The 25,424-nt window shown below is 34.3% G+C and overlaps 1 protein-coding gene and 1 long non-coding RNA gene across 4 annotated transcripts in view; both read right to left on the minus strand.

The window, feature by feature from the left end:
• The window catches only part of LOC141454074 (uncharacterized), a 387,314-nt gene that overhangs the window by 170,621 nt on the left and 191,269 nt on the right, over window positions 1-25,424 (minus strand). The gene's annotated exons all lie outside the window — the stretch shown is intronic.
• LOC141454087 (uncharacterized) lies at window positions 3,389-7,247 on the minus strand. Of its 2 annotated transcripts, none has more exons than XR_012458392.1 (3): window positions 6,839-7,213; window positions 6,382-6,547; window positions 3,389-5,248 (listed from the first exon to the last, which is right to left on the minus strand). It is a non-coding gene; the product is annotated as an uncharacterized lncRNA (long non-coding RNA). The 2 variants fall into 2 exon arrangements; XR_012458393.1 differs by lacking the exon at window positions 3,389-5,248 and adding an exon at window positions 5,453-5,615 and having other exon boundaries at window positions 6,839-7,247.

The raw sequence follows: 25,424 nt of genomic DNA on the forward strand, positions 1-25,424 counted from the left end.
TCCGATTCCCAAATTGCGGAATTAAGTTTATTTGAAACTTACAATTAGACTCAAATACAAATAGTCAGTTGGACTCAAGTTGAGTTCAATACAATAATGTTCTTTTTATTGCTGGGTGATTTTCAGTTCTTCAATTATGTTCACTTCGCACTGAGGTAGAACAATTTGTAAAAGAATACTGCCTCGTGCTTAGGAAAACTCAGTATTTCCAGCGAAAAATCAAAGTAGAGCGCACACTTTCCAAAGGTAAGACAGTAAAAAAAGAAGTTACCAAAACAGAGGAATAATTGGGAAAAGTAGCAGCGGAATACAAAAGTGACGAATAAATACTGGAATCAAGAGTAAAAATTAAAATTAGCAGAAGAATAAGGAAGACAAGAAAAATGGGAATTAAAAGATTCGAGTAAAATAAGGCAAAGAAGACAGACAAGAAACGTAAAATTTCGGAAGAAGCGGTAGACTATTGAACAGAAGAAGATTACAATCTAAAAGAAGATAAACAATTAAGGAAACATTTCAAATAAGCAGAAAATAACAGGAAAGCGAAAGAATAATAAATAGTAATAACGATAAAAATGATCAGGAAGCATCAAGAATAAATTAAAGGCAAAAGATGAGGGGGAAAAAATTCAAATTACAAGAAGAAGATTAGGTTTATGGAGAAGAATGATAAAAAGAGGAATAAGAAAAAAAGTTTGAACACATTTAATAGAAAGATGAAGGTACAAGAAACGTATAAAACGAAAATACAAAAAGTTTAATACCAAAGATCAAGGAATAGCTGGCGAAGAAGATCTAGTTAGTTACTTAATAAAGAAGTTGCACAAGAAGCTGTAAGAAAACTGATTATGGAAGAGAAATTGTCAAAAAATAACTGCACCACTCAGATGTAAAATTATTGCTTGAAACTTACAGTTTATTCACATTTACCTTGAAGTAGAATCAAGTATTTCGATCGGAAAATGACGATGATGATTAGAGGAGAGATTTTGTTTTTTTAAAAAAAAAGATCATTTCGGTTGGCAAAACAAATCTTTCAAGTTTTTGTAAATGTTAGGTTCCAAAAAAAAGAATCAATCTTTTGTCTAGAATTTTATGAGAATGTGAAACAATAAACAAGCAGTGGTACACACACAGTTAGGGGACTTTGGAAAGGTGAAGAATCAGTGCTGGAAGTGTACTTCCTTTGGAAGTGAAGTAATGCAAAGTTTGTCACCTGTGACAAGTCAGTTTGAGGGGAGAAGTTTCGCCCTAGAAACAACTGCTATTCTGAATTTCTTAAACAGCTTAAGACAAGGGGCTGATTATGTCACAAAATACTGTAAGAAAGTTCAGAAGTGATAGGAACAGATTCATGTTCACCGTCTACATCTAGGACTCCATTGGAGATCCTAAGACCAGGTTTGGATACTCAATGTTGAACGTAATCTTGTAATAAGACAATGATGCTCTTCTGACCTCATGTTGTAAGAAACGTTGCAATATCTTTATACTAAACTTGCGAGACCAGTAAAGCTAATCTGCATTGTGGTACTAGGTTCGATTCCCGGTCTTTAGGCCTTGGATTTTATTTAATGGTTAATAAAAGAAATTTGGAGTAAAGTATGTTTGCCAGTCGCCTCCGTCCACGACACCTAATTGGTAGTAGGATGTTAAGCCCCGCCTGAAAAAATAGGCGATTTCATTACATTACATTACCTTTCTACCAAACTTAGAACAAATACAAATTGCCTTGTGCTGCGGCTTGTTTTCCAAGACCAAGAAAAAAGAGAGCAGGTGGAAGGCGTTTAAAACGTTGTCCAATAACAATAAAAATCCATCCCCACGCTTGGAAATCCAATGCGTTAACCAACAAGTTAATTCCCTTCACTTGAAAATGCTATACATAAATAAAGAAGACAAGAAAATGGGCACGATCGTAATGTTTCCGCTCTCTAGAAGCATGTATAAAAAAAAGAGTATGTATATAACAATTTATTATAATTAAAATATGACTAATAAAATGAGAAACAAGCGCAGAAAGGAATACGAAATAAAAAGAGCAGCAAGCAATTTAAGAACTAGCTTAAACAGTACTAAATAAAACGGAACAGTAATAAAAAGCAAGAGCGGAATGTAAAAAAAGAAAAAAGACAGACGGGAAATAATAAAAAAGAAATAGCTGTTGTGAAAAGGAGGCCTAAAGTACAGAGGAAAAAGATAATAATTTGTTAGAAGAAGTAGGCAAAGCGTGGACCCACGAAAGGAAAAAAAAACGAAAATGGAAATATTAAAAGACGTTTGCTTAAAAGACCAAGAAAAGGCAGGAAATGTTTCTTTGTTTAAGAGAAGTATGAAAGAAGAAAAAGGAACTCTGGATCAAAAAACCAAAAAATATGTTTAAAGTAATTAAATCGACATGCTGAAAATAAGAAATGTGCATAAGGAAAAAAGAGATGAACATGAAGACGATGAACAGAATATTTAAAGATAATAAAAAGATTTCTCCTGTGAGGATTACAGGAGTTGAATATATTGAATTTCTTAAACAAGCGCAGAAAGGAATACGAAATAAAAAGAGCAGCAAGCAATTTAAGAACTAGATCGTGTAACTATGTAAAGTGGAATTCAAATTCTCTACCAGAATCTTACCAAAATAAAAGAAATTTAAAATTAATTGTTCACAATAAAAAGTTTCTAAGGAAAACTGAGTAGTCTACGCAGAATACTCCAGAGTATTCAGCTTAGGGAGTTTCAGCTAAATTGAGCAGAGCAGGGTCTGGTGAGAATGGGTTGAAGTTTTAAGTATTGTGGAAGAGAGTTAGGCTTTCCCAGTATAGTCTCTTAAAGAAGTAAGCTGTCATATTTTAGTATTGTGAACTAGTAATGCTTCTAAGTAAGCTGCAGTGCTTTGTAAAATGTTTTACTCTTCAGATTGATTAAGACCTAACCTTCCTCATTCAAACTTTTGTCTTTAGATGAAATAAGTTCTTTTCTAGTAATGATTAAATCTTCCTATCATTGAAAAGGGGGCCAAAGTTTTAAGGCAGATTAGGGAATGCACACAACATGTATAATATACAATACTAATAGCAACATCAATTATTGCATCAACTGCACTTGTCAAGTGCAGCAACCGCTGCATAATCTTGCTCAAAGTAAGATTTCACCAAAACTGGACCTTTTGTTTCTTTGCAATGAAATGAACTTAGTCCAGTCAACAAAAAATTTACTTACTTTCTTCTAGATCTGAGAATAAAAACACAAATCTAATTCTCTTTCCAAAAAAAATCTGATCTTCTTAATAACTGCTACGTGATGTGAAAATACCATATTGATGGGTTAGAGCAGGAAAATTATGGTATTTCATTAAAAAAATGTATTTATTTATTTTAATCATTTAGTTAGTTACAATCAACGCAATATTGCTTATAAGCAACAAGGGTAACAATAATCAACATATCACACATATCAGAGTGGAGAAGTTACCCAGCGGTAACACTCCAATAACATTCTAAATTCTATTGACTTTCTTCATCAGAGTGGAGATCGCGAGATCACACTGTCTTTTAAGACTGTCCTAGAAGTGTTGACTGGAAATGTTCTGGAAGATAGGTGTTGTACAAGTGGGATTCTGATGTGATTGAATATGAAGATGAAACTGCAACGTGTTTTTGCAACTTGTGTTGCATTAAGGAATGTTCATTAAACATAAAATCAAAATAAGGAATGTGACATGTAATGTTTGTTAAAATTACATAATTACAACTAATAAATCTCTTCCTATACTGACCGTTCTTCCCAAAAGTTGTAAGATAAGCTCAACGGCAAGAAGACAATTTTAAAATATTAACAACCACTTACATAAAACTTTATTAAGTATAAATTAAAACTGCACAAAGTAACAAAAAAAAAAAGATACAAAAATAACCTAAAATGTGTTGTAATTGCTTACATTTGTAAGCCAAAGATATTACATCAAATAGTTTCTTATAAAAAAGAATTTAAATGGAAAAGAAGTTTTTCTTGTTCTAATTTTTCTCTTAATTTTATTAAAAAAAGCCTAAAATATGATTTTCTTAGCACTGAGAAAGATTAAAACATTTGCTAGATTAATTTTAGTCCCTTTAAGAAAATTTTATTACGAAAATTCTATTGCTGAATTAAACTGAAAGTCTATTTTAGATAAGACTTCAGCAATTACCAGTTTTTAGCCTTATAAATTCTAATTTTATAAGCTTTACTATGTAAAGCATTTGATTATGTGCCAAACTTAAGTGTATAATCCAAAAAAAGTTGTGTAAGCTGGTGCAAGGCTTGAAATCAATGTTCACTGAAATATTTCCAAACGTGGAAGCGTTTAAAATAACTGAAATAATCTTAATTCCATAAGGAATCAAAGATTATCTATCAATGAATAAAAATTAGTATTCATTAGTTCCTAATAAATTATTTTAGAATTTAGAATAATTCTTCAATAGCAGATACTTGTTTTATTAAACTTAAAGCCCCTTAATTGAAACTTAAGGCCAAAAGAATCAGTCAAATCTTACTTTTAATTTTAAGTAGTTTTCTTGATTTAAAAACAGAACTGCTGTAAAGATGATACATAACTGAAAATTCAACTTGAATTGTTAGAAATTTTTCTTAAACCAATTTGAAAGAAAATTCTAGAAGTATTCTCTCTTATTGGCTAAATTTAATTAGCAAGATTCTTTTCATTTAATTAGTAACGACTTGAGAATTTTTATCTCTTTTGTAGCGGAAAAAAAATGAATAAACTGAAACTGAGCTAAGCACGTAGTCTTTTCTTTTAAGTGAAGCTGTAATTGTAAAGAATTTATTGAAATCAGAGAACTAAAATATATATATTTTTTTTAATTTGCATCCATAGAATTGTTATGCCTTATTAACTTCAAAATGATAAGTAAATGTACGTACAATCAATTCATAAATGATTGCAAATTAATCTAATATTGAAGTACCTTTAAAATATTTTAAGCTGAGACTTCTACCACAGCATCGCCCACAGATTTCCATGTACTAATTTTTATTAGTTAATCTTCAACTTCACTCAACTTTTAATTACAAATTTAACACAATTTTTGTTTTACTTTGATAATTAAAAAGAACATTAAATCACTTATTTTAACACTTAATATTTCCATAACTAGGTCACAGGTACAAGAAGAAAAAAACAAAGTAATGGCCGATCAACGAGATGATGGTCCAGGAAGAAAAGTGACGTCAATACAAAGAAATTATGTTCCTAAAAAATAAAAATAAAAAGTTTCATTCAAATAATTTCAAAATACTTTTAAAAAAATAAATAAATAAATAATAGAGTTGTAAAGAAGCGCAATAATTTAAGAAAATTATTAACAACTAAAATTTCAATTATAAAATATTTTGCTAATAATCTAAATGGAATGAAAGAAAATAAAATTTTACGCATAAAAATTTATTAGTAATACTTTTTTTGGCTCAACAGTAAAAAAATAAATTACAAAAAAAATATAAGTAATAAGTAATACGATGGCTTTCTTAAAGGAAGTAATTAAGTAGGCTTTACTGATCTCCTATTGGTTGATCTCAAGGAATACGTAAGTGTCCGGGGTCCCCAGGTAAAAGAAGTTCTACAATTATGTAAGTTTTTAAAATTTTACAAAAAATTATTATAGAAAAATTGATAATTATGCAGTAATTTATTGATTAAATCATTGAACAGCCTTAGGGCATTAAAATGATATAAGATTTATTGAATTTCTATGAGTGATTCTTGTATAAAATTAACATTTAAAAAACTTGGTCCATTGGATTAAGAAGAAAAAGAAAAATGGCTGGCATTTTAAAGTAATTTTAGATAATTTTAACGTATTATACAATCAATTCAGTGTAATAACAATGAAATATAGTGTAAAAAAATAATTTTACGTTGTGCTGGAAATGAAAAATAGGTAATACTTTGATTAAAACTCTTGAAAAATTGATTTTTTTTCCAATTTAATGTAAGATGTTCATCTTCAATTTCCATCTAGTTACTTAACTGTTCATCAATAATTATTAGACGTGTAATCCTAAATTGAAAACAATAATAGATTCACTTTATCATTATTAATAAGCATTTTAAAAGCCTAATGAATCCTCTTTTTTTAATTGGGATTATTTCGAGTATTAAGGGTACCATATGTTTCCTAATGGATCCTAAAGATTATATGTTATTTGCCCTTTTATTCCTGTTAAAATAATCTTCTTTTTTTTCAGACATTGGAATTAAGAAATTAAAATGAAACGAATTTACTGTTTTACTATTATTTATTGTAAAGTTAGATTGAACTTTTAAATTATTTAAGCTCAACTTTGGTTACAATCAAAAAAGCTAATAATTTCCTAAAAGCTTACCTGGTCTATTAATATCCAAAGTGTTGCACCATTCTTCTTTTAACAGTTATTAATAGCAAATTAGAATTGCCTTAATTCATGTATAAGATCCCTTATATTCTGTTCTAATTATAGGCGAGTGATAGTGTCCGGTGCATGGAACTCTATTTTGGAACTTTTTCTGAATCTGGAAGCAGGTTGAAAGAATGGCAAGAAATTTAAGCAGATAACAATTTGGTTAGTTCTCATTTTTTTGAACTAAATTAACATGCTATTTCAACTTATTGCTTCTCGAAGGTTAACTTTTTTAAAGAGTTATTGAATTAAAAATAATCAAATGTTTGAAAATTTTGAATTATGAAAAGTATAGGTTAGATACATGATTAAAAATGAATTTTGCTTAAGTAACTGGTTTATTAAAGTTAACTGAATGAGAAATATTTAGCAAAAATTTATGTAAGGTAGCCATTACACATACCATTGCTTCGCTCTATGTAAAAGATGTAGTATTGTTGATCTGAAATGCAAATAGCAATCTTCCATTCCTTTTGAATTGTTTCTTGTTACGTAAACTCGCAAAGTAAAAGAACAAAAATCTCCAAATCCACTACGAAATCTTCTTCACAGTAATAATCCGTACACCTTCAACTTATTATGGAGTTTTTAACATCGAACTTATGGAACCTTTCTAGCAAATAGCAAAAGGAAATTGGTAATAATCACGTGTAATGATGGTTGTTTATTGGATCCCCACTTTTCTTGTGTTTTAAAAACCTTGACTACTGAAGCCCTATCTAACGACATTACCAACAACTCTTTTTTTTTTTCAAAAGCTATCATTATTTTTAACTAGCATTATAGCCAAAAATACTGTAATAATAATGATTATTATTCATAGATTTAAGCGGTTTATTAGGAGAATTTTGTACTTGAAGATCTAAGCTTTAAGCCATGGATGTTTTGGCTTTTGTTAAAGTTATTAAACATATTTAATTTAAAAAATCATCCTTTAAATATTTTACATTTCAACTTTTTCCTTTAATAAAATGAAATATAAAATGTAATAAAACCACATCTCTCTCTTATATTTATTTTGGGGTGGAATTAAATACCGCATTTTTGTATTTTATTTATTAATATAGGTCTCAAGATACAATGTAATTCTCCTAATATTATTACTTTAATACATTATTTCCTGGAAGAAAAACTGAAAATTTTACATTTTTACAATATGAAGGTATTAGATGTAAAAATTAAATCCTCAAAATACATTTTTAAAAAACCTTAATTTAATAATTCACTTAGATTCAATAAAGGATTTTAAAAGTCATTTATTTTTCCAAAGTTCCATGCCATGTAAAGTTCTGGATTTCCAGAGCTACGATTCACTTTAACTCCTGGTTCTTTGTTCTTCTATCGTCTTTTAGGTTGTCGATTTTTTGGCAACTGCTCTACATTTAAAGGAGTTTGTTTATTGTTCATTACTTAGTAACTTCAACTCCTGCTGTCCATTCTCTAACACAGGGTCGTAGGTTCACCCTCAATACCCACCTCTCATAATTCGTTTCTGTATAGTACCTTTGATTTGACATCCCTTAACCATTGATTCTTGCTTTTCTTGGCCACCTCTTATATTCGCGACCGTTTTCTGAAGAAGCATCTATACTATGCAATTCTGATTGATCAGTCTGGAATATATTTGCTTTCTCCAAGATTAGATTAAACGATAAGGATCCCCTTGCTTCGTTCCGGGCTACACAGGGAACACTTTCCATTTGATTTCCTTTAAAAGTTTGACCAAGTATTTTACTGTTTTGAAAAAAAGAAAAAAATCATTTCTGCAAAACTTATTCACTTTTTTGCGAAGGTGCAATTCAACCTTAGCGAAACAACAAGAACAAGAACAAGAACATTTTCTGAAAATGCCGTTTTTGCCCATTTTCAGCAACGTATTTCTCGAAATCTATTTAATCTATGTTGTTGCAAAAAAATTACAGTTATAAAGGAGGATTTTCCCTACATTATAAAGAAAATTTGGGAATTTTATCTTTTATAGAAAAAGAGAAAAAAATTGTCAAAGTTGGGTGTTTTTCAACGTTACGCTTTTAAAGTGCACTTTTTGACGATCAACCCTTATACAACTGTCCTACCGGACAGTTTTAATTTAGAAACAGTATTATAGTCTTGAGATCAAAGGTGAATTCATAGCTTCTTTTTCTTGCACCTCCCTTAAAGATATAATCAGAGGTTTATGTATGAAACCCTTATATACTCGTATGAATCAGAGATCATTTTTACAAATCCAACTTATCTGAAAGTTCAGAAAGCTTCCTCATTTTTTGTCTTGCATGAAGTTTTGGACTTGAACCATAAGATTTCTTCGAAGTCACGAATAAAAGACATAGAATGGATCTATTGGTCCAAAATGTTTTTAAGATGCATGCAAATATTAAGTAAAATGTAATAAAGAAAACAGAAAACAAGTCTTAGTTTTTATAGCAAACATTAAACTACAAAACTACAAAAATACAAAAATATAAAAAAAGAATAAAAAACCATTTGTAAAAAATTAAAATATATTCTAGCAATGGTTTTTTTTAGAGCTGATATTATTTCAACATTATAAATTCAACAAACTAGACTTTCACCTTCTTTGGATAGACTTTTTGAATAAGTTTGGGGTAAAACTTCTGATTTATTGAAACGATTGATAAAAAAATAAAATAATATAATAATATTGAACGCCCCAGGGAAATATGAGAGAAATTACAATAAATAATTATTTATCTAACCATAAAAAAAAAAAAATTTAAACCAACTCTGGTTGTGTCTGATAAAAACTTGTAATGAATGTTACTCCAAGTAAGGGCAAGTAAGGGCAAGTACAAGTAAAAAGAAGGTCTGAGACTAAATTGGGTTCGCCTTGGCGGAGCAGGAGTTTGAATACTGAAAGAAAATCTATTAAATTTCCCAAAGGTTTTTCCTTTCCATGTTTCTTACTATATTTATACTTATTAAGTTAGTTGTAGATGAAAATAAATTAGAAATTGCAAGGATCTTTTTTCCTCGCCGCTGCTTCCACACTTTCTTTAAGTTTATAAGAAAGTTCATAATGGTATTCAATATTTTTCCTTTTTTTTTTTAGACTTTCCCACCGTTTTTCCTTTTATGACATAAATTTAGGTTGTTAATTAAAAGTAAACAAAAATCTTTGACAGTATGGTTTCGAGTGTTTTACTCTATGCTTCGGAAATTTGGAGCCCTAATTATTTCGACCTTCTGGAAAGAGTGCATTTAAAATTCCTAAAATCGTTACTGCATCTTTCTCGCAATACGCCTGACGCTTTTGTCCGTTTGGAAAGTAATCGGCTGCATATTAAAGCTCTAATTTTTAAACGAATGTTGGGATTCTGGTCAAAAATCTTAAATCTACCTCATGATAGTCTACCAAGAGTCTGCTATAATAGTTTGTTTGAACAGTCAGATACTATTCAATTGCCTTATAACTGGGTAATGGAATTTAGAAGACTCTTATTGGCTACAGGTGGCGACGATGTGTGGCTAGCGCAAAGTTCGGAGGAATTTAGAAAAAGGAAAAACTCCTTGATAGAAAGTTTTAATAATAATTTGTTGAGTAAGGATGTACTTTCTGTGACTCATGCTTCCTTTAATAACTATTTTAGAAGCATAAGCCTTCTTGGTTTGCCTGAACCATACATCTACTTCAGATGTGATCCTGAATTTATTCGGACTTTGTCACAAATCCGCCTAATGAGCAAAATCAAACCTAGAATTTATCTAAAGGGAACTGTTCATAGCTTCAATCCTGACAATGTTTGTTCTTTATGTAAATGTTCTAAAGATGAATTTGCACATTTTTTGTTAGAGTGTACTGTATTATCTTTCTTTAGGGACACTTATTTAAGAAGTTATGTGCGATCGAATGTAAATTTTCAAGACCAAGTGGAAGATCTCCTTTTTGTTGATAACTTGAGTAAATTAAAAAGTATATATTTTTATGTTTATAATGCATTAAGGCTAAGAGCTATACTTGTGGCTTGATATTTCGTATTTGTTTGTTTTTTAAACGCAGATTTGTTTACTTTTTCTTTCTTTTGATTTGTATACTCTCTCTCATAGTTATTTAATTGTGTGTTGTATATAGATATATAATAATGTGTAACCGAGACCAACCCTTGCTATGAATTGTACAAAATTTAAAAGCAATAAATAAATAATAATAATAATAATAATAATATTCGAGTAACTGCTCTGTTGACCGCAGTTATTTTCCATAATATAATTGTAATAATGTCTTTATTAAACCAATTTTTTATTGTAGTCTTCCCAAATTTTACAAATTAAATCTTCATTTTAATATAATATTTATTTGGAGAATAATAAGGGTCGTTTGAAAAGTCCGTGCAAAAATAAAAAGTACTTAATTTTTTGGGGTAAACCTTTTTTATTTTTCAACATAGTCTCCTTTTAGGCTTATACACTTCGTCCAACGCTGCTCTAGTTTGTTGATCCCTTCCGAATAATAGGATTTGTCCAAGTCTGAAAAATAGCCATTCGTTTCTGCAATCACTTCCTCGATTGAATAAAATCTTTTTCCCCCCCAGCCATTTCTTCATATTGGGGAACAAATAGTAGTCTGAGGGAGCCAAGTCTAGAGAATAGGGGGGGGGGATGTGAAACGAGTTGGAAACCTATTTCCATTAATTTTACGACCACAACTGCTGAGGCGTGAGCTGGTGCGTTGTCGTGATGCAAAAAGGACTTTTTTGTGGGCCAATCGTGGGCGTTTTTCTTGCAGCTCGGTTTTCAAACGGTCCAATAACGATGAATAATATGCACCTGTAATAGTTTTACCCTTTCCCAGATAGTCGATGAGGATTATTCCTTGCGAATCCCAAAAGACAGTCGCCATAATCTTTCCGGTCGAAGGAACGGTTTTCGCCTTTTTTGGCGCAGATTCCCCCCTTGGTAACCCATTGTTTAGATTGTTCTTTGGTCTCAGGAGTGTAGTGATGTAATCCATGTTTCATCCACAGTGACGAAACGACGCTTAAAGTCCTGCGGATTCTTCTGGAACAGCTGCAAACTGTCCTTACACGATTTCGTTTTTGGTCAAGCGTGAGCAATCGCGGCACCCATCTTGCGGATAGCTTTGTCATGTCCAAATGTTGATGTAAAATATTATCTACCCGTTCATTCGAGATGCCCACAGCACTAGCAATCTCACGCACCTTCACTCTTCTTTCATCCATCACCATATCATGGATTTTATCAATGATTTCTGGAGTAGTAACCTCAACAGGGCGTCCAGAACGTTCAGCGTCACTTGTGCCCATATGGCCACTCCGAAAATTTTGAAACCACTTATAAACTGTTCTAATCGAAGGTGCAGAGCCACCATAATGTTTATCAAGCTTCTCTTTAGTCTCCTGAGGCGTTTTGCCTTTCATAAAGTAGTGTTTAATCAACACACGAAATTCTTTTTCGTCCGTTTTTTGAAAATCACTCGACTTCCTCGATTCAAACAAATGCCAAACACAAAGAAATACACCGATCTGGCTGAAACTTGGTGTGTGTTCTTCCAAGAGATGCTACTAACTAAACATAACCTCGATACGCGCCAGTAGTGCTATCTCTCTGACTTTGCACGGACTTTTCAAACGACCCTCGTATTCTAGTCACAGACTAAAACTAGATTCAGGGAGATCTGAAAAATATTTTTGGTTTTTTTTTTTGGCAATCTTTGCCAACATCATCATCAACATCTTTATTTCTATTTCGGATGTTTCAGCCAAATATTTCCTTCCGGTTTCCCACGTCTTCTCTTTCAGCTGTTCTTAGATATCAATATTTTCAGCTAACTCAATGGAATCATTGAGTCTATCATCTTTCTCTTCTAATATTTCTTTCACTTTCGTTTCTTTTCCTCTTCATCACAATTTTTACTTAATATGTTTCATACGTAATTAAGACATTCATGGTGAACTTTGATCGAATTATTTACTTATTTATTGTTTAATCTATTTGTTAATTTTTCTTATTAACTTTTTTTTTTCACTCTTCTTTGATGCCTATCTTTAATCTCATCACAACTTTTATACTTTCATCTGGTGGCTGTTTATATAAGGCTCTCTTAGACAGGAGTTTAACCGTCATCAGAGCCAAGGATGGCCTAAAAAATTGTGAAGTTAGGGGGTTGAAAGTACATTCTACCTTTGATGATGGGCCAGCCAAAGACCCTCTATTTACTTTAACAAACTTTGCTGAAATATAATTTTGCAAATGATTTTTACATCTGAAATTTTGATTTCTCATGCTTTGCTCACAGTTTGGGTTTATGTGATCGGCTATAACTGGCGCCAGATTATGTGAATAATTTGGGGAAAACAAATTTTGGTTCTCATTTTGTTCCCTAAAAAAAAAAGAAGAATATCCATGGCATATTCCTTGAGAAATGCTTTGGTGTAGGCCACATCAAAATTGGGATTGTTATCAAATTTTCGTTTAAACCTTTTTTTAATTTTCTTTTATTATACCCAAACCAACTGTTTTGACAAAAAAAAAAACTTCTTATTTCAATTCATAAAATTATGCACTGCCTTTATTATTTTATTTTTTTTAACAGACTTTCCCTGGAGAGCTCTAAGGTTTTCATTTAGGTTTCAGGTTTTACCTTTGGGCATACAGCTGATATTCAGTAGTTACGCATCTTTTATGTGACGTAGAACTTTTTAGCTTAAATTCATGATTATTCTCCATTGTCTTACGTCTCTTGCTACAGTTATGGAGTTCATCTTTGACTGCAGCATCTCTCCTTCAACAACATCTCTGGCATTGTCTCCTTCTTTCAGTATATTTAACATTTCTTTCCCTTTTATCCCTTTTACATTTTTTTTTGGTCACCTTCTTGGCCGAATTTTTCTTCTTCGCTCCCATCCCTTGTCGTACCATTATTTGTTTTCACTTCTTTAATTCTATCTTCACCGTTTTCTTACTTCTTAACCAGTGTGCACACGTCAAACTAAATCTCTATTACAGTGCGTTCGACGTGGTATACTCGTTGTGAAAAATATAAAATTGCCATTAACTACAAAAAACTAGAAATTTTAATAAAATACAATAAGAATATTGTTTGGTGGGATGTTTCCTTTATCTTAACCAATAGAACTGCCACGTATTTTATACGGAGTGGGTGGTGGGAGTCAGCCAAATGATGAGTGATTAGTTTAGATTAGAGTAGATTAGATTAGACTAGGCCGGCCTCAAGGCCTACGTCACTGTGACCCATTTGGATCTATTGTGGCTCCTCTCACTCTAAAGCTCACCCTCCAGACTTGTCCTTTCAATTCTGGGAGAACGACTCTTGGGTAAAACTGCTCAGGTCTTGGTTTTTTCTCCCCGAGAAGTATCATTTTTAGCCACACGAGCCCCTCACACTGACACAACACGTGCAGCAGTGCCGTTTCCTCCTCCTCCACCTGACAGAACCTACAGAGGCTATCATCTGCCAGGCGCCCAATGCGATGCATGTGTTTTCTGAGCCAGTTAATAGGCCTACAATCATTCTTATAGCTCCGTCGCGGCCTTGACGGATTAATTCTGCAGTCAGCCAATTGATAAGTGGTTGGTACATGTTTTTGGTCTCCTCATTAGAGATTGGGGAATTACGCACACAAATAGAAGCTCTCAACCCTTGTGCAATGCCCGTTTTATACCTTAGATAGAGGTTCAGACCTCCAGTACGAGCATAATTTCATTTTACACAGTATTCAAAAAGCTCTTTTCTACCTTCTAAAAGCTCTTGCGTCCCTAGTTAACTAGGCGGCAATGCATACATGAAGCGGTGCAAGATTTTTGAATGAGCACAGAATGCACTGTAGAATCTCAAGCCTCCGCAGAGATTGCAGAAAAAGTCGCTTGCAAGTGACTATTATGACATTATTAAACTTTTGGTTGTTTTGCCTTTGCGTTTGACACGTGTATACACGTCATTGTCTGATTTCAATTCTGCACACTGTGGGGGGTTTTTAAAATTAAAATAAAAATTTTTACTTTTATATTTGTAGCGAAAATTAATAGCCAAAAACAAAAAATAATCACAAATTGTTGAAAGAGGAAATCATATATTAACTGCGGAATTTTTTATGCAAATAATTTAAAAAATATTTATTTAAAAAACTCTATAATGAAAACGGAAGGAAAGAGTTTTCTAACATCCTTATTAAAATATATGTACGCAATAGAATATAAAATGAGAGCACAGGGGTATTGGGAATATAAATTCCGAATATAAAGAAAAAAATATTTGATACTTCTCATTCTTATTTTTCTACCTTTAGCGAGTTCTAAATATTTAAATACGCTCTAATCATTCATCTTCATTTCTGAGTAAATTTCCTGAGTAAATGTGGTTAGATGAATACTTAAAGCTAGTGATTTCTACTAGGATGTTACTTCAGAAGTTAACAGTTTACATCATTTTTGTGGAGGGTGTTCATCTGTCGTGAAATTAAAAATTGAGAATGAAGTCTGATTATGGTAAAACTGGAAAATATGAAACTGTCTGTGTAGTGGTTATGATGGTGGATTAGTAAGTGGTTGAAAGTTTTAATAGTAAAGAATGCACTTCCGTCCAACTTCTACATCACGTGAAAATACGTCATTTATTCACATCAATGCCCTCAAAAAGGACTGACGGGTCTGGGCGGGCGGACCCAAAGTAGACCTAGTGATTCCACCTAAATCTTCTGCAAAGACCCTGCTGAAGTTAGTTCTTTTCCTTTTTTCGCTTTAAGGGACATTGATACGAGAAACTGCATATCATCAGCTGTATAATGGAAGGTAATTTCTGGTTATTTCTTTTCAGAACAGCTGATGTGATTACATTACCTTCACCCTAGGAGGGTAAGGTATAGGGGTTAAAGTAGTTGAACTTTCAGTAGTACGTAACTAAAGAAATATTTCCTACCATTTACGTCAGTGAGCTAACAATAGTGTAAATGTGTGAGAAAATGTACCTACTTCATTTTTGTGAGAGAGAAAAAACCCGAGCTTTTTCTCATTTTCCACTCGTTTAATTTTTTTTTGGGGGTGCAAAAAGGAAAATACTTTTATAAATTTCCCGTAAATTTGGTTGGAATAAACAACGTATTTTCACAGACAAAGAAGCCCGTTTAACAATTTATGGAGCTCACGTATTGTGGTGAAAATACCGGAAATTTACTGTTAAATTATACTTATTTACATACTGTTTTCTTCTTCCTTTATTTACGTATTTAATTTTTTTTTAAAAAACTTGGCATTTTTATGCAGCGGAGTTATGTAAATAGAATAAATAAAAATATCTATCTATCGAAATAATTTTTCATGGATAAAAGTAATAGGCCTATTGTAGTTGTGTTTGCAAAGATTAAAGGCAATTTTTTGGAATAATTTTCGGAAAAAAAATAATTCAGTATCGTGTCATTTCCGGTCACATGGATATTTCATGAAATGAGGAGGAAACTGCTGGCCGAATTAGGCATCTCTCTCTCTCTCTCTCTCTCAGCGCCTAGATTTGGTTTTCGTCATTTCTTGATGGTACATTTCCTTCTATTTGGTTTACAAGAATGGACATCTTAATAGGCTTATGGATGAGCTCGGTGTTTGTCGTTTGTTAAAATAAAAAATGCTGAGGGTTCGAACTGAAGTTATCTGGACATCTCTCAAACGTCTTCTTACTGGGCATTGGATTATTGAGTGAACTCCTCATTTTTTATTGAGTTTTTTTGAGATAAAGAAAGAAACATCCGTTCATCTCATGATGACGAATAGTTGTGAGTTATGTGATGATTAGGTTCAAAAACTTAACGGTGCAAGAAGATCTCTTAAAACAGTTTCCCCATTAAGGTTACTGCTGAGAATCTTTGACGGTTCTTGAGAGGGGGACCACGATTTTCTTTATAATCTCCACTTTTGGTGGTGCTTCAGCCGATTGGCCGTAAAAGGGGATTCGAACTGCACCAGGAATTGAATCCCCATGGACAACTCAAGAATAATAACCTCTTAAATGCTTACTTCAGATTATTGTACGTCTTGTTTAATCTAAGTAATGTTAATGAGAGTTGAACGTTATTCTCACGTTGTATTCTGCAAACAAATAACCAAAACAGGAAATTGCTGCCTTTAAGGATTAAGTATATTTCCGGTTGAATTATAAATTTGGCCCCCAAAAAGAGAGGAATATTCAATTTCGAACTTCCTGAAATATTATAATAAAGTGCACTTCCTGTAAAAGCTCAAAGCATTAACACGATCACTATACTTCCTCTTTATTAAATAGCCTAAATTGTTTTTTTTGTTTTTTTAAATTCTTATTACTAATCATTTTTTTGTTTGCTTTATTTCAGGTGCGGTAGTGTTCAATTTCCGGTAGTGTTTCTTTTTTTTAACGGAAGTAAGTGTTTCTCTTTTAAATTAACAAGTGATCATTTTTTTAACTTGTGCGTAATAATTAAGTAATTACGGGTTTTTCAAAATTCCGTCAGAAAAAAATATAGTTGCGTTAAAAGTTTTCTTTTGCGGATACAATTTTATGTTTTTTTTTTATAAATTGTGTCGTGTCCGGTGAGATGTGCAAAAATACTGTGTCATCCTTGATCTTCAGCGTCTGCGGAAGAAGTAAGTGACTTTTTTAAGCACTTTTTTTTTTGTCATGACTTTCTTTTTTTTGTTCATTGTAGAAGAAAATTATCTAATAATAGTTCAGTACATCTTTATAGTGGTGCCTGTACATTTTTCGGTGGTATCAGGAAACGAGCCTCTAACTGATAGTTATACTTATAATAATAATAATAATTAAAGCTAAGATGTATTGCGGTACTAGGCTATATTCCCCGGTCTATACCTTTAATGGTTAATATGAGAAATTTACAGTAAAGTATGTTTGCTAGTCGCCACGATAGCCGAGCGGTTAGAGGCTAGACCCGCAAAGCTAAGATGTATTGCGGTACTAGGCTATATTCCCGTCTATACCTTTAATGGTTAATATGAGAAATTCTGTAGTAAAGTATGTTTGCTAGTCGCCACGATAGCCGAGCGGTTAGAGGCTAGACCCGCAAAGCTAAGATGTATTGCGGTACTAGGCTATATACCCAGGACTATACCTTTAATGGTTAATATGAGAAATTTGCAGTAAAGTATGTTTGCTAGTCGCCACGATAGCCGAGCGGTTAGAGGCTAGACCCGCAAAGCTAAGATGTATTGCGGTACTAGGCTATATTCACCGGTCTACACCTTTAATGGTTAATATGAAAAATTAGCAGTAAACTATGTTTGCTAGTCGCCACGGTAGCCGGTGCGGTTAGAGGCTAGACCCGTAAAGCTAAGATGTATTGCGGTACTAGGCTATATTCCCCGGTCTATACCTTTAATGGTTAATATGAAAAATTAGCAGTAAAGTATGTTTGCTAGTCGCCACGGTAGCCGAGCGGTTAGAGGCTAGACCAGCAAAGCTAAGATGTATTGCGGTACTAGGCTATATTCCCCGGTCTACACCTTTAATGGTTAATATGAAAAATTAGCAGTAAAGTATGTTTGCTAGTTGCCACGGTAGCCGAGCGGTTAGAGGCTAGACCAGCAAAGCTAAGATGTATTGCGGTACTAGGCTATATTCCCCGGTCTACACCTTTAATGGTTAATATGAAAAATCAGCAGTAAAGTATGTTTGCTAGTCGCCACGGTAGCCGAGCGGTTAGAGGCTAGACTAGCAAAGCTAAGATGTATTGCGGAACTAGGCTATATTCCCCGGTCTATACCTTTAATGGTTAATGTGAGAAATTGGTAGTAAAAGTAAGTTTGCTAGTCGCCTCCGTCCACGACACCTAATTGATACGCCTGCCTGATAAAATAGGTAATTAGTTTACTTTTTACCAAAAAATGAATCACTTAAAAAGTCATCGCTTAACTGGTAAAAAACATTCCATGTTCAGTCAAAATAAATTTTTCTATGCAGTTTCCTGAGTCAGGAAAAGTGAGTTTTACGCTAAATGGTCTGTGCGTTAGTCTGTATAGGGCTTGTTTTGGTTTGGGAAAAAACGGAAACCAGTGTGTTCCTTTTTCCTGTTAAAACTCAATTTAGTAAATTTAACACGATCGCCATACTTCTTTTAAAGAGCAAGAAAATGAGAAGAGCCTTATAGCATTACGTGACATCATAGAGTATATAACCTTTTCCATTATGTACACTAAAAATTAAAACCTCACACCATTCACTCAACAACATTGGTTAAAGAGTGTAAAGACGAAGACTTGTGGGACAGTTGTCCGGGTCGGGTAATATCGTGCAAAAGCCCTGCCATTCTTGGATGCCCAAATATGCCCCCTTTGGAAAGGGAAATTGGTGCAGAAATTAATTAGTAAACCCAAACTGTCTTGAACCCCTTTTTTATTCATGCCTTACATGTTAGGGCTATTGGCTTGCCGGTCTGTAGAAGTGGGTGATGAAGGTGTTCCTAGGTTTGGGTAGCCTGGATACTATTTTCTGCACCACCTCCACCTCCAGCGGGATAACTAATTTGTTACCAAGACCATACTTGTGTCTTCTTTTTCTTTTGGGGAAGCACCGAGGTTAATTCTCCTATACAACCAGACGGTGACCACTCCTGGCTGCAGCCATTATACCATCTGGTCAGTGAACGTGTCCCCGGCGTTACTATCTCGGGTGGTAATTATGGCTTAGGAGATGGAGGTGTTCTGAAAGCCACGCTACTAGCATAATTCATAATTTTCATTTTCCTACATGCTCCCTGCTTGATTTTACCTTCCCAATAATTATAGAGCATAAATTTATATTTTTTGGTGGGGCGCGGGGAAAGCTTGTCGATACTTTTGCGTGTGCTTGTTTCAACAGATAACAGCCCATCCCTCTTTTCCTCCTTCTCTTCGCTAAATTTCTTATCGATAATCTATATACATCGATAAATAAATTCTTTATTCGCTAACCATGAAATCTCATCCGCTAATCATGCTATTGAACATGAAAAATCATTCCAGAGATACGAATTTTTTTTTGGAAAATAAAGAATAATTCTCTCTCTCTCACTCACTCTCTCTCTCTCTTGTATACTACTTGTATAATAAAGAATTGCAATTCCGCTAATTTTTAACTTGATTAAAACTGTCCGGTAGGACAGGTGTATTAAGGTTTGATCGTCAAAAAAGTGCACGAAAAAGCGTAACGTTCAAAAACACCCAACTTTGACAATTTTTTTCTCTTTTTCTATAAAAGATAAAATTCCCAAATTTTCTTTATAATATAGGGCAAACCCTCCTTTATAACTGTATTTTTTTTTTGTAACTACTTAGACAAAAGACATTTCGAGAAAAAAAGTTGCCACAAAAATGAGCAAAAACAATGTTTTCAGAAAATGTTCTTGTTCTTGTTGTTCTTGTTCTTCTTCTTGTTACCTTTTTTTTTTGTAAACAACGTAGCGCCTAAACGCGTGGACCGATTTTCATGAATTTTTCTTACCGGAAATAACCCTGAGTTACATAATTTATTAAAAAAAATTCGGGCTCTACTCATATATACGTAACATACAATTTTCTTTTACTTCCAGTAATTTCCGGGTAGGTTGAGGATGTTAGATTAGATTAGATTAGACTAGGGCGGCCTGAAGGCCTACACCACTGCGACCCCTATGGATCTATTGTGGCTCCCCTCACTCAAAAGCTCGCCCCTCCAGACCCGTCCGTTTAATCAGACTCTTAATTCTAGAGAGCGACTTCCTGGGTAAAGCTCTTAGGCCTTGGTTTTTTCCTCCCCGAGTAGTAACATCCTTAGCCACACGAGCCCCTCACACTGACACAACAACACGTGCAGTGCCGTTTCCTCCTCTTCCTGGCAGAACCTACAGAGGCTATCATCTGCCAGGCTAATGCGATGCATATGTTTTCTGAGCCAGTTAATAGGCCTACAATCATCCTTATAGTCCCACGGCCTTGACGGATTAATTCTGCTGTCAGCGTTGAGGATATTACTGAATGTTTAAATAAAAGCGCTCAATATTATGGGAATCCCAGAACCTGCCAGCTAATTTTTTAGGGAATATTTATTTAGAGGTGGCAGAGTCATTGTATGTATATGCAAGGATAGTGTCAGTGAAATTACCGATTTCCCGGTGTCCAGAAGTGAAAATTTAGAAAATTTCTTTTAACCGCACGCTTTTCAAGAAAATTTAGCCCTAGACATCAATCAATTTCCACATAATCTACAAAAAAGCTGAGATTCCCTCGAAGATCTAATAGAATAAATAGAATAGTATAAATCTTTATTAATAACATAAGTATGTACAAAGTTTATCTACGAGTAATATATAAATAAAAAAAAATGGAAAATTGCCTTGTTTAAATTTGATATTTAAAATTAGATCCACTGGTGCGGAAAGCGACTAAACTTTTCAACAAATTCAGCCATTCGGATGTGTACTACTTTTCAGAATCGATTTTTATTATCTAAAATAGCCCTAACGATTCTTATTAGGGGAAAATCGATTAATTTACTTCCGGAAGTGGTTTGATAGCTACTATTCTTCTTGAGTGCACATTTTGGTGATTATTTGACGGTTCTTGTTACTTATTCTAAAAAATTGCTAAAATTTTGATTTGGAAGGCAGTTACTTTAACCGGAATAGCCTTTTTTACCTTGTTCCCCCCACCCAAAACTTTATGAGTTTCTCTAAAATGTAAACAATTCAGAGGTTTTCTTCAATGCACTTCCGGTTTCCAGACAGTGTTCTCTAGTTACAGATAACGTCCATTACCGAAAACAATGTGAAGCTCCTTGGAAACTTCAAAAAATTCTAAGAAACCAGGTGGGTTCGAACCTAGAATAATTTAATGGGTATCCAGTACGCTAATCACTGAGCTAATCCCTTCCCTCTATAAAATGTTAGCAGAGTTTCCTGTAAAATTCGTATAGAAGTTACTAAATTAGTTTTTGTGGGAGATATTGGCTGTAGTATATCTCTCAATTGTCGTTTTAATGTTGTTTTTTGTTTAAACTACGAGGGTCGTTTGAAAAGTCCGTGCAAAAATAAAAACTACTTAATTTTTTGGGGTAAACCTTTTTTATTTTTCAACATAGTCTCCTTTTAGGCTTATACACTTCGTCCAACGCTGCTCTAGTTTGTTGATCCCTTCCGAATAATAGGATTTGTCCAAGTCTGAAAAATAGCCATTCGTTTCTGCAATCACCTCCTCGTTTGAATAAAATCTTTTTCCCGCCAGCCATTTCTTCATATTTGGGAACAAATAGTAGTCCGAGGGAGCCAAGTCTGGAGAATAGGGGGGATGTGAAACGAGTTGGAACCCTATTTCCATTAATTTTGCGACCACAACTGCTGAGGTGTGAGCTGGTGCGTTGTCGTGATGGAAAAGGACTTTTTTGTGGGCCAATCGTGGGCGTTTTTCTTGCAGCTCGGTTTTCAAACGGTCCAATAACGATGAATAATATGCACCTATAATAGTTTCACCCTTTTCCAGATAGTCGATGAGGATTATTCCTTGCGAATCCCAAAAGACAGTCACCATAATCTTTCCGGCCGAAGGAACGGTCTTCGCCTTTTTTGGCGCAGATTTCCCCCTTGGTAACCCATTGTTTAGATTGTTCTTTGAGTGTAGTGATGTATCCATGTTTCATCCACAGTGACGAAACGACGCTTAAAGTCCTGCGGATTCTTCTGGAACAGCTGCAAACCGTCCTTACACGATTTCGTTTTTGGTCAAGCGTGAGCAATCGCGGCACCCATCTTGCGGATAGCTTTGTCATGTCCAAATGTTGATGCAAAATATTATGTACCCGTTCATTCGAGATGCCCACAGCACTAGCAATCTCACGCACCTTCACTCTTCTGTCATCCATCACCATATCATGGATTTTATCAATGATTTCTGAAGTAGTAACCTCAACAGGGCGACCAGAACGTTCAGCGTCACTTGTGCCCATATGGCCACTCCGAAAATTTTGAAACCATTTATAAACTGTTCTAATCGAAGGTGCAGAGTCACCATAATGTTTATCAAGCTTCTCTTTAGTCTCCTGAGGCGTTTTGCCTTTCATAAAGTAGTGTTTAATCAACACACGAAATTCTTTTTCGTCCATTTTTTGAAAATCACTCGACTTCCTCGATTCAAACGAATGCCAAACACAAAGAAATAGACCGATCTGGCTGAAACTTGGTGTGTGTTCTTCCAAGAGATGCTACTAACTAAACATAACCTCGATACGCGCCAGTGGTGCTATCTCTCTGACTTTGCACGGACTTTTCAAACGAGCCTCGTATATAATTAAATACGTTTCCAAAATCCGGAAGTAAGAGGAAGTCATGAGAGTGTCCGGCGCAGAATTTTTTTTCAGCCAGAGGCAAAGCTGATTATAGGATTAAAATGAGATATTCTAAAAATAAGAACTAATTATTAATTAATTTGGTGTTGAATTTTATTTTTTTTTAAATTAGCACCAAATGTTTGTAGTAACATCCGACCGGAAAATACTCGTAATTATCTTGAAATCCTCTCTCTCTCTCTCTATCTCTCCGGAAAAGGTTAATGGATATGTGTTGTACGTTCATGATAGGTAACTGATTTGAAATTAATTAGCAGGTAATGTCTAATTATGTAATGGCAACATGTTCTTTAATATCCAGATTGGAATCATTTCCGGCAACCATCATCTGCGTTACACACAGTTCTCTGTTTCACGCCTCGTTAAAGGAAGTATTTGTAAAGGAATACTGAATTAAATAAGGGATGAGAAAGATTGAGTAAAGTAAAGTAATTGCCTATTTTTTTTTTTTTTCATGCGGGGCTGAAACGTCCAACTACCAATTAGGTGTCGTGGTCGGGGGCGGAAGCTCATACTTTACTATAAACAATGTTTTTCTAACAAATAAAAAGTAGTCACACGCTGCATTGTTAAGGTCGAAAGAATGCTGGACCTTATGTTGGAAAGTACAGTACTTTTAATTTCATCATCACTTTAATCAATATCAATATCAAAAGACAAGCAATGACAAAACGTGCGAAACTTCTCTTTACAGATCACTTGGACGACACTCCAAATTGCCCTTAGAACTCAAACGTTTAACATACAACACTATTCTCAAACCTATGTGGACTTACAGGACTAGAGCTGTGGGGTTCAGCCAAACCTACAATACATACGGGCAGTACAGGATATTTCAGTCAAAACTCCTTTCTACGGTGACTAACCTCACTCTTCACAACGACCTCAACATTCCCTTCATAGACCAACTCGCTAAGACTAAATACCAAAAATTCCACACTACTCTCTCGACTAGCTCTTATCCTCTTGAACTGTCTCTCGCTTCCTCTGACATCCCTAATACTCCTCGCCGGCTGAATCACCAGTGGCCCCGCGACTTCCTTGTAGGCTGAGGACCTAAATCATTATTCTCTAATCTCTCCTCTCTCCTCCTCGTATTCTCCTTCTCACTCTCTCTTCCTCACATTCTCCTCTCTCCTATAGAGAGTGCTACCGCTTGGTAGTTTTTCTTCTCCTGCTCTCCTCCCGCACCAGTTCATCACTCTCTCCTTCTCACATTCTCCTCTCTCCTATAGAAAGTGCTACCGCTTGGTAGTTTTTCTTCTCCTGCTCTCCTCCCGCACCAGTTCATCACTCTCTCCTTCTCACATTCTCCTCTCTCCTATAGAAAGTGCTACCGCTGGGTAGTTTTTCTCCTCCTGCTCTCCTCCCGCACCAGTTCATCACTCTCTCCTCCTCACATTCTCCTCTCACCTATAGAGAGTGCTACCGCTGGGTAGTTTCTCTCCTCCTGCTCTTCTCCAGCACCAGTTCATCACTCTCTCCTCCTCACATTCTCCTCTCTCCTATAGAAAGTGCTACCGCTGGGTAGTTTTTCTCCTCCTGCTCTCCTCCCGCACTAGTTCATCACTCTCTCCTCCTCACATTGTGAATCACTTTGTGAATAAAAGAAATAAACAATTCGTCACAAATTTGATCCCTCTGAAGATGCCTGTGAACGATTGTCGAAAATTACTTTTAGGAAATAAGAAATAAAAAAAAAAAAATCGGTTGTTCCCTTTTGTATTAACTAACAACACGCTCTGTTGCCATTAACAACAGTAGCGTTGTTTTATTCCATTTACCGACCAACAATGTGTGGTTCATTTTTAAAATTGATTTCTCCAACCTGGGGGTAATTTCCTAGCAAAATCAATTTGTTTGTTTCAAAGGATGTAAATTGTAATTATTGCAATTAACCGAGGTGGACAATTATGTGCAATTAGTAAAACGGAAGGAAGGCGAGTGGCGGAATGAAATTGGTTGTTTACCAATAACAATCGAGTTTGTTTTAGTAATATCCTTTTGAAATTTAAATTCATGCAGAATATGATAAACAAATTTTAATTATTTATTTATATATAGTATATATAAATGTTATATTATAATATTTATATATACTATATATAAATATTATAATTAATTATAATATATATTAGCAACGCCAAATTAGGTTGATCCGTTGCCTAAATAATTATTTACATTAATTATTATTGATTACATTTAGGTGTCCCAAATCAGTCTGAAGCAGTCCCTTGAAAAAAAAAAAATTCACCCAATTTTTTACTTATCGTAACTTTCACGTTGGAATTAGAATTAGAAAAGGGACGGGAGCTATTCCCCTCGGCACCGCAGCCAAAAGAGGTTTATTGTGTCAGCTCCCTTTTGGATCTAGTAGACGTAACCTCCTCTACTAAAGAGGTTAAGGGACTTTCCCTACTAGTTCTTTTGGCGCTACTATCTGCTTTGGTCACAAAGAGCCAAAGGTTTCATAGCGCAACCGCTCGGTGAGAGGCCGTTTCCTCCTATTCCTGACACATTCTGCACAACTATTCCAAGCTAATAAACCTCCCCCCCCCACCTTGTACAGAACTACTTTCTGAACCCGACCATGCCCCTGTGAATAGGCCTGTTATCAGAGTGATCTTGATTTCTGCCCAAAGCACAGAGTCTCTTTGGT

This window comes from Rhodnius prolixus, unplaced genomic scaffold (assembly GCF_049639745.1).
Source record: "Rhodnius prolixus isolate KJV_2025 unplaced genomic scaffold, Rpr scaffold_9, whole genome shotgun sequence".
Taxonomy (NCBI): Eukaryota; Metazoa; Arthropoda; class Insecta; order Hemiptera; family Reduviidae; genus Rhodnius; species Rhodnius prolixus.